A 9,475-nucleotide genomic window follows, 5' to 3' on the forward strand; every position below is an offset into this window, starting at 1 on the left:
AAACACAGAGTAGCTCAGAGCTCAATATGTAAAGACTTCTTTGATTTTGCCAGTTTTGCCCATTAAATACGTATGTGCCATGACCATATGGCGCTCTCTCATTCATTCAGTACCTGAGCTTTGCTTGTTTGCTCAGGTAGTCTCCACAGCTGTTTACCTTACTCAGACTCTATTCTCTTTAATATACAGGCTGCATTAAAAAGCTAAAACAACTTTTCAGCTCCTTATTAAGAATTTCTTTTTGAGCTATGTATTTATAGCTTATGTATTTATAGCTTATGTTTTTCCAGTGCGAAGACACATCCATCACAAAGTGGGAGGGTGTCATCAGTAAGAGCAAAACCGTAATTTCTATTCTACGGGTTGGCAAAGTTGTAGTATAGCTGTATGCCACAACCAAGTCTGCAACATCGGTGTCCTAGGAAGCGTTATTGTAATTTGCCATCGCACACGGTACCAACACCTGCAGTATTTTATTTTGGGCCGTTGGCTGCTGGAAGAAAAAGTGCATTCACTTCTTGGGAGCTGCTAATTCTCTTGTGTTTGCAGAAGTCAAGTGGCTCTGCTGAGCAAAGAGGGGAGGGAGGGTGGCAGTGACCCCTCTGTGCTGTTCCCATGCTCAGCTTGGTGGCAGCCTCCTGGGCAGGAGCAGGGGGAGGCTGGGCTGGCTGAAGGGGAGAGTGCTGCTAATACGAGTCTCTTCCACGTTTGTGGCTGCGGCAGATGGGGCCATGCAAGCTCCTCGGGACATGGATGTGGTCTCTATACTTACCTTCTTTGACTTGGCATCCCGCGTTCCCCCAGCAGATCAAATCCCGCTGCTCAGGCAGTTATTGTGTCTTCCTAAAGGCCACTCGTAATAGAGCTGGGCAGGTACCTAGCTGTGCTGCTCATACTTTGAGCCTGACTGGCCAGCCAGTTTTCCACCCATCTTGTGCACCAAGGTGGTATCTCGGTCGGGTGGATGCACCTACTCGGGGGCGGGAGGTGCACAACTTTGTGTATGGGAGCAGGGAGAAGTAGCATTGTCATACTGCAGCTGCCGAGCTAGATTTCAGGTACCAGGAACACCACTGCATCCTGCTGCACGCTTCTTCTCTAAATTTAGCCCTGTCAATACCTCCTGGGTTAGCTCTGGTCTGAGTCTGTAGGCTGGGAGTGAGCCAAGGGCTGGGGCAGAGGACGGGATGCCGTGGGTCATAGCTCACACTTCTGTTCGGTGCCTAGCTGTCGGAGCCAAGGACCACTTCTCTCCTTACGTGGAAGAGAGAAGAAACCATGCCCACAATTAGAAAGATGTGTGGCTTGTTGGCTGTGACAGGGTGACTGAACTCTCCCATTCCTGACAAGAAGGTGTGCAGCAAAATCAGTGCTTCTGTAGAGGGATTTAAGTATTTCACTCTTACACTTTTCCTGTCTTTCGACACATAGCAAATAACAAAATGGTTATAAAGAAAGCTACCCTGCTAAGCAAGCAGCTTAGGCTGGTGTTAGGAAGAAGAGATCAATTAATTACTATTTACAACAGAAAACAATCTTCAGCTCCCCTAGATCATGAGCTTCTTTGGAGACAGCATCACCATATCACTATACATTTCTCTGATGGGTAATCAGGATACGGGTTTGTAGATGTGAGGATACGAGCTCAGGAAATCCACTGTTCTGTGGTGGAAGGACAAGACTACGGTGGTAAGGAATAGAAAGAATTTCCTGTTTTGCTTTTCAATTTATTTTGTAGGCATGTGTAATAGACCAACACCTATCCAAAATGTCCCTACTTTCTCATTATAGTGAAAAATGACATTTATCAGCATGGCTGAGTGTTAGGGAAGTCTATTAATGGAAACAGTATGCAACTGTAAGGACATGATATTTAGTAACATGCACATGAAGCTTTTCTTCCATTAAAATGCTGCTTCAGGCAAGAATGTGTCGCTTGATTAGTTTTTTTGGAGAACAGATTTTCATTCATAATGAGAACACATATCTCAGCCACTGTTGTTAATGCGAACATGCTCTAAAATGAAAATAGAAAGAAGCCAAAGCCAGGAAGCTGTCAGGGCAGCATAAAACAGCATCACATCTTGACAAGGTGGGCTGTCCAGTCTCATAATAGTGTTTAGGTACCATGGGAGGCACGTGCTCACTGATCTCAGCAGAGTAGTCATTCACATAGCAGCCAAATTGGGTCATCCAGTGGTCTTGGTGCTCCTCTCCAGTGTTTCTCTACTGTCCTTGGCTTTTAGGATGTTGTGGACAGGATTGCATGTTGCAACTTTCTGGGGGCTGGATACCTGCTTCTCATCTTTTGGCTGAAGAGGTGAGTGATTTTTCCAGAGCTTGCTGAAAACGGGGGCTCCTTACTGCAGAACCTTGCAAAGGGTTAGCTTTTGTGCTACAGATTGCAAATATCTCTCTTGGTTGAGTGGAAAGTGAAATAGAAAAATAAAACAGAGCCCTCCTTCAACAGTCACTTTGACTGGAAAAGGTCAACTTCAGTTTATTTTCCCTTCTTATGAGCGTCTGTGTTGCAGGATGGAAGACACAGCCAGTGAGTGCTGCTGTTCAGCATTGTCACTCCTCTGCTCAGTACAAAGCACGCTGATTTGCACCCAGGCACCTGCACCATGCAGAGAGGAGAGCAGGTTAATGCTGCTCTGTGTGCATGCTGCCTTGGCCATAGGAATGCATCAGCAGTGGGAGATAAATAACACAACAGAAACTGGCAATGAAGTGAAATTGCAGAGTGTCTTCTAGAGAGAGGATTGTATGAAGGACTTGCTCTTCCCTTGTGGGTATGAGGCTGGCAGGAGAGTTGGAGAGGACGAAGGTTCAACACAGGTTGCAAGGAGTAAAGGTAGTTTCCAGCAATGAACGATGAAAACCCTCTGCCTCATGAGCAGTACAGAGGCTGAAGGGGCATCTTTTGCAGCTGATGGGTGAGCTTGTGTCCTTACCAATCTTCACTTCGGTTTCTCTTCTCCCTCCTCGGTAAGCTCAGCCCTGAACAGCCAAGCAAGTCCTTCCCAGCCCCACACTGAAACCAAATCCTCGGAGTGCGGGAGCTTTGAGGCACAGGGTTGAAGCTAAGATCGGCAGGCTGGGGCTTACATGAGAAGTGGGTACCCAAATAGGAACAGCCAGCACATCTGTGTGAACCAGCAGAGCCTCCAGCCCCTCTGCCTGACAGGGAAATACATGCTTGCTAATTAAAGGTACCAACTTCTAAATTGTTCTGCTGTCCTCCTGGAATCTGTTGTTGGGGGTGCTCCCTCCAGATCTGAGCTCAGAGCTCTAAGTGTTTGCATGGGGGACCCCGACTGCTCCCAAAGGTTCCCCTCTGATCACCTCCCAGTCTGGCTGAGAAATAAAAAAGATACACCCCCCCGCCCTGCTCCCCAGCGAACAATGTGACTGTGTCCAGGCTGACAAAACATAGTAGTTGAATAGTTTTTCCTTTAAAACCATCCAGATTTTTTTTTCCTCTTATAGTACTTCTGCTCCCATATGAATTTTGGGATCAGATAAATTGGAAATAGTTAAAATTGTTACAAAAAAGGTCAAAACGAACTCTTGAACTTAAAAATAAATCTATAAATTACTATTCTTTTCCCCCGTTTGCATACTTCACTACTTTTGGGTTTCCTTCTGACATGGAAATTTCTATTACGATTGCAGCCTTGCCAGGAAAGCTGGAAATACTGCTGGATAACTTGTTCACAGGGGTTTTGTAGGCAAAGAGGTAAACCTACATAAGTATCTTATGGCTCAGACACCTCTTGGAGCTGAATTAAGCTGCAATCCCTCTGCCCAGCTTTGCTCATTCAGTCCTTTCCTGTGTTTAGTGTGGTTGACAAAGTCCCACAAATTCCGCGCAGGCTGCAGGATAATTGAAGTTTCTGCTGTTCATGTTTGCCATTTCTCCCAAAGTACTGGAAGTACCAGCTCCTGTGCTGATGTTTTTTTCCCTGCTGTAACACAAGCTGCTTGACAGGTTAATAGCGTGTATTTTTTTTATCTGTCAGTTTTTATAGTGTGCTGTGAACCCTGGGAGTATTTTTATTGCCTATCATTTTCTCCAGAAAATGAGTCATTATTTGTACTACTTTTTTCTACCGTGAGAGTTCAGGCTGGTATTGACACTTTCTGGGACAATCTCTACATGTAAGCACCTTCCACAGCAATATCAGCTTGCTCAACGACAATTCTGGGACTCTTTCATGTACTGGGTCCTTTGGTTCACAGGCAGAAACGTCACTCTACCAAGCCGAGGAGAGAAAAGCAGTGCAGTCCCTCATCCATTTTCCAGACTGGGATTTTCACCCAGGTCTACAAATCCAGCTTCAAGCCTGTCTTGCCCTCCAGCATGCTGTGACATGTGTCTGTGCATCACCCAAAATCACATGCATGTGTCCGCATGAGAAAATGAAGTAATTATGTAGGAGGTCTGGAAGTGTTTAAGCACCCAGGGTGGTTATCTCAAAAGGCAGGAGGCACAGGGAGCTTCCTCTGAGCTTTCCCCATGAACCACCTATCTCCAGTTTGAAGTTTTGTGGAAGCTGATGACCTCCGAGGCTTTGTGGCAGGAGCTCCTGGACTTCATCAGGTAAAAAGGTGTTCTGCTGGAGGGGAAAGAGGAGATACGTGGCATAAGCAGAACCAGGTTTGGAAGAGGATTCAGTGCCCCAAAGGAACATTAGCTGTTTTCCCAATTTCCTTAGAGGGTCTTCGGCTCCATAAGGATTGTCAGTGTTTCATCAGTCCCCAACCATCTGGTGTGATTTTCATCCCGTTCCTCCCATTTCCAGCTCCACAAGGCCAGGAGCTGGCTTGCAGCACATTTTAGTCTCAGATGTGGGTGATAGTTGGACTTGATGATCTTACAGGTCTTTTCCAACCTTAGTGATTCTGTGATTCTGTGATTCTGTGAGAGAGTTGAGGAGAATAAGGCTCTTGCTTGTGCAGGAAAGGAGAGTCTTCAATGTAGTTCTTGCTCGTTTAGGCTCTGCTGGGCTGGATAGGCACCCAGATCTGGGGCTAACAGGGCATGGAAGAAAGACAAGGAGACATACTTCCTTCCATATACTTCCATACTTGCATTTATTACAGAACTGAAAATTGGTGAGGAGCATTTTGTGGAACTGCAGGGAGGTATCAAGGTGCTGTGCTGATTTTGTGTCTTCGAGAACAATGATGTGTGCAAGAATTGCACAGGGGTGATTCAGTTTAGAAAAGGGAAGACTGAAGAGGGGTATGATAAAAGCCTTACATTCATAAAAAGGCTTCTCCTTCTCTGTAGAAGGGCCATTAATTGTTCTTTGTGTCTTCTTGGGTAGGACAAGATTTCAGGAACATCATGTTTGATAAGGAGAGCTAGGATTGCCTCATGGGGATGGAGAGGTGGACGACTTTGGCACTGGACTAGCCAAAGGCGCTGCAGGACAATTTTGGTTTCTCAGAGAAAAGCATTGAACGTGCCGAAACCTCTTCAGCATCCCATGGCTTTTGTGTTCAAGATCTGGCAAGATTTCAAACCAAATTTGAAAAATTTTGAAGGAAAAAAAAGAAAGTGGAGATAGCCTGTGTACCCCAGGTGTTGTTCAGGTGGCCGTGCTCACCAGCATCTATGTTCTGTGGGACTGCAAAGGCACCTGGAGTTTGAAGGATAGCAATTTCTTCTCTAAGGCCTGGAAAAATGGGATGTATGAGAGTGGCTGCTGAATGTGCTCTTCAGGGGATCAGTTGCTGAAACCAGATTGTCGCTTAAAGCATTCTTTTCGTGTTATTAAAAACACCTGAGGTCAACCCAAAAATCTGAATCCTCTATGTTATGTGTGGCCAGGGTCAAGACAAGGCAGATGGGACAGCTCTGCTCCAAGAGCCACCATCAAGGGCACCTGGAGCAGGGTCTCTGGGAGCAGTGAGGTGCACACACAGAGCCTGCATACGGAGGTCCAAGGACGTCTCAGCCAGTGCGAGGGCTTACACTGACTTCAGTGTTCACAAAATCAAAGGCAAGGAAAAGAAAGCAAGTGGCCAGGAGAAAAGCATGACATGGAGGAGAGAACAAAGGGAGGGAACTGAAGACGTGAGAAACCCCAGAAATTCAAGTAAGCTGAATACTGAGATACTAGTTTTGGCCTGGACCATTGATGGTTGTCCACTGCTTGATTCTTAGAGATTTTTTTTCCCCTACTCCCATCTCAGTCTTTAATAGTTATTTCACAGAATCACTAAGGTTGGAAAAGACCTGTAAGACCTGTAATTTGTACTGTTAAGACATCTATTGTACAAGGAGCTGATTCAGAGCTCAGACCTGCAGTGTTCCTAGGGTCTTGAACTTCGGGACAGAAATAGACACATCAAATTTCATTCTTCTAGTTAAACTGACACTCTCCAGACCACTCGGCTTAAAACATGGGCCTACGGTTTGCTTATGATTGGGAAATGAGAGTAAAATGTCTTTATTCTCATTCCTACCCCCTTCCAAAAAATACATCGTATAGTTAAGTATCTGTATCTATAGATGTGCCTCTCTATATAGGCACTGTATCATATATTTTACTACACATTCAAATAACATCCAGATATTCAAGCTTAGCCCATCAACGTGAATATACCAGAAAAGGGAGATGCCAAGATAAAGAGGCCAACGTTGCTTTCGTATTTCTAGACATATTTCTAGGCTAAAAACAATGCCACAATATTGGTCTTTTAAAAGAAACACGAAGTTGTATCCAGTAGTTTCCACTCATGGAAACCCTCTGTCAGAGGTTGAGAAAAGTTTTCATCTCAACAGAAAAAAACGGGCTATCGCTTCTGTAGCATGGCACAAAATCTGGGAAATCCATCCTCTGCATTCCTTGTGCTGCTTCCAACCTGCCACTCAGACCTCTGGACAAAGGTACACCTCTGCTTCTCCATTTTTTGCTGAGGGATGTGAGAAGGACAGCAGTACAGGACACAGCAACCCCAGTCAAGGAATTAGCACAACAACAACTTCAGGCATTTGGGGAACAATCAGCCCATTTGGAAAAAAAAAAAAATTACATAAACGTGTGCTGGATAACAACACTGGGAAATAAATTACAGAGAAAAGAGAAGCTGATATAATTGTTGTAAACAAAGCCAAGCATACAATTAGAGCTACTCAAGGCTTTTATTATGAGAAAGCCAGTTAATCCAACAAAATCCTTGTTCAGCATTTTTAAAAACAAACCCAAAAAATTCTGTGCCAGAGAAGCAAACTCCACAGAGGAGCTATGTTTTATCTCCAGTGAAATTTATAAGGGAGTAGAGAGCAAGATTGGTGGGTTTTTTTGAGAGCTTTTTTTGGGAGAAATAACTGGACATCAAATATTAACATCAAACCTAACAATAAGGAATAGCAAGGATGAAACAGTCATTCTTTGAAAATGAAGCCTGCAATTTTCTTTTTTCAGGCTATCAGATCAGCTTTGCTCTTCCGCTGTGGCTGCACCATTGTTCTTCACTATTGTGTGCCCCAACAGCACCGAAGCACTCGGAGTGTATGAAAAGCACCTTTATAATTCTGCAGCCAGAGAAATAGCAATGTGTCTGCCACAGGAACCCCGCTGCTGGGTCCCCTTCATGCAGGTGGGGCAAGAGCACCACCAGCTCCCGGAATAAAAGCAACAGACATCCTGGACTGTGATATAACCGGTTTGTAAGTAGGTGAGGTTATCTGGATGGATTTTTAGAGGAAAACAAGGCAGTGAGACCTGGTGGCACATACAATTTAGGGTGTAGGGAGATGGGAATACATGCCCTGTGGGGTGCTTGAGCGTGGTATTTGCAATGCCTCACTCCAAGCAGGACGGACATATCTCCTGTTAGGAAGCATTATCCTAAATAGGGCTAGCTGGATCAAATTCGTAGGTCATGAGAGTTGGGCTAATGCCGGCAGCACTGCCGGCGAGCCCGCTGTGCAGCCTGGCGCTGGGTGAGGTGCTGTGGTGCCTGTGCTGTGGTGCGGGAGTGCGCACCTTTTACCGCTTCAGCACAAGGGGTGCGAGCCAGGGGAGCACCGGAGATGCACTGAGATGGTGTTCCAACCAGGGGGTTGGTCCCAATGACATTGCAGGATGCTGGAAAATCCCAGAGGACTGAAGCGTCTTTGCCATCAGTCCCATCGTCCAGGGGTGAAACCCATCACCGTGAGTCACTGGGAGCCGCTCTCCAGATCACCTTGCACACTAAAAGGGGGGTCACTGCCTAGGGAGTGGGGCACATTACGGGATGCAAGGAAAAAGGGTTTTGGAAGCGCACGGGACTTACTATGGGATGCTTAGCGGGGGAACTAAAGGGAGGAAAAGCAGGCAGATGGTGCTTAGGTGATTTGGGGAGGAACAAGAATGGGAAAATAGAGGGCTAAGTGGATAAAAGGGCCAGTCACACATAACCAGTTTGCTGGTCCGTACAGCCTTGGCGGCTCATATGGCCCTGGATGCCAGCGACTGGGGAGACTGGGATCTAGGGACAGCTACTGGGCAGACTGGGTGTCTAAGCCCGGATACTGGAGGGATCCACCTTGTATATATGTGCATATATATTCTCACTAGGGGACCTTTATTCTGCTCAGCTAGAGAAGGGATTGAGTGAGATGAGGCTGTTGGTGCTGTTTGTGTTGATGTGAATGCCTGTCTGTAATCTGCATAGCCAGCCACGTGTGTATATATATCTATATATATCCATATATATATGTGCGGTATACAAACATGCCCTGTGTGCATGTGCCTACCCGGAAAACATTTTTAGTCTCACTACTGTTTGGACCTGGGGGTGTGGAGCAGCAGCAGCCTCACATCTCTCAGGCTATTGAATCCAGCATGTTCTATTTTCCTTGAACAGTACCAAGATTTTACCTTGCCTGGGGAATCTCTAAAAACTATGAAGCCCCTGCTGAACTTGCTTGAGCTGTTCCTTGAAGTCAGCCCTATTTCTTGGGCTGACATGGGGGCAGGTTAACATAGTAGACAGTTTTCAGAGCTGTTTGAGGTGCTTCAGAGGGGATCACGAGTTTGCTCCCTCTTCTCAGTCCATAGATCCATCTTTTCACGCAAGATACTCCAGGAAGCTGTTGGATTGCTCATGATTTGCATTTTAGGGAAAGCTGATCAAAGTGTGCTTTGGCTCACAGCCAACGATAATCACTATGAGTTTGTAGGGTCTCTGACCTTCAAAATGAAAAGTAAAAAAAGAAATTAAGCATAAATGCAGTTCTGTGGCTTATTGAGTGACAGCACAGTTTCTGACACTTCTTGTCATTTGGGTAATGAGAATGACATTTACACTCACAGCAGGGACACCATCATAGGATGAGTTTCCTTGATGCTCTGTCTAAAAGTCCCAGATGTTTAAGGAAAAGAAAACTTACTACAATTAGTGCTGGTTGAGAACTTTTGGATGGTGTGTTTACTGCCTGAAAATCCGTGGTTCATCAAAACTGAAATTT

At 45.5% G+C, this 9,475-nt stretch overlaps 1 long non-coding RNA gene across 1 annotated transcript; it reads left to right on the top strand.

Moving 5' to 3' along the window:
• The first annotated feature begins 2,202 nt into the window (after positions 1 to 2,202).
• On the top strand, positions 2,203 to 7,696 carry LOC132319043 (uncharacterized). The gene is made up of 2 exons (XR_009484433.1): positions 2,203 to 2,320; positions 7,443 to 7,696. It is a non-coding gene; the product is annotated as an uncharacterized LOC132319043 (long non-coding RNA).
• Positions 7,697 to 9,475: the final 1,779 nt, after the last annotated feature.

Source organism: Gavia stellata, chromosome 23, assembly GCF_030936135.1.
Source record: "Gavia stellata isolate bGavSte3 chromosome 23, bGavSte3.hap2, whole genome shotgun sequence".
Lineage (NCBI taxonomy): Eukaryota > Metazoa > Chordata > Aves > Gaviiformes > Gaviidae > Gavia > Gavia stellata.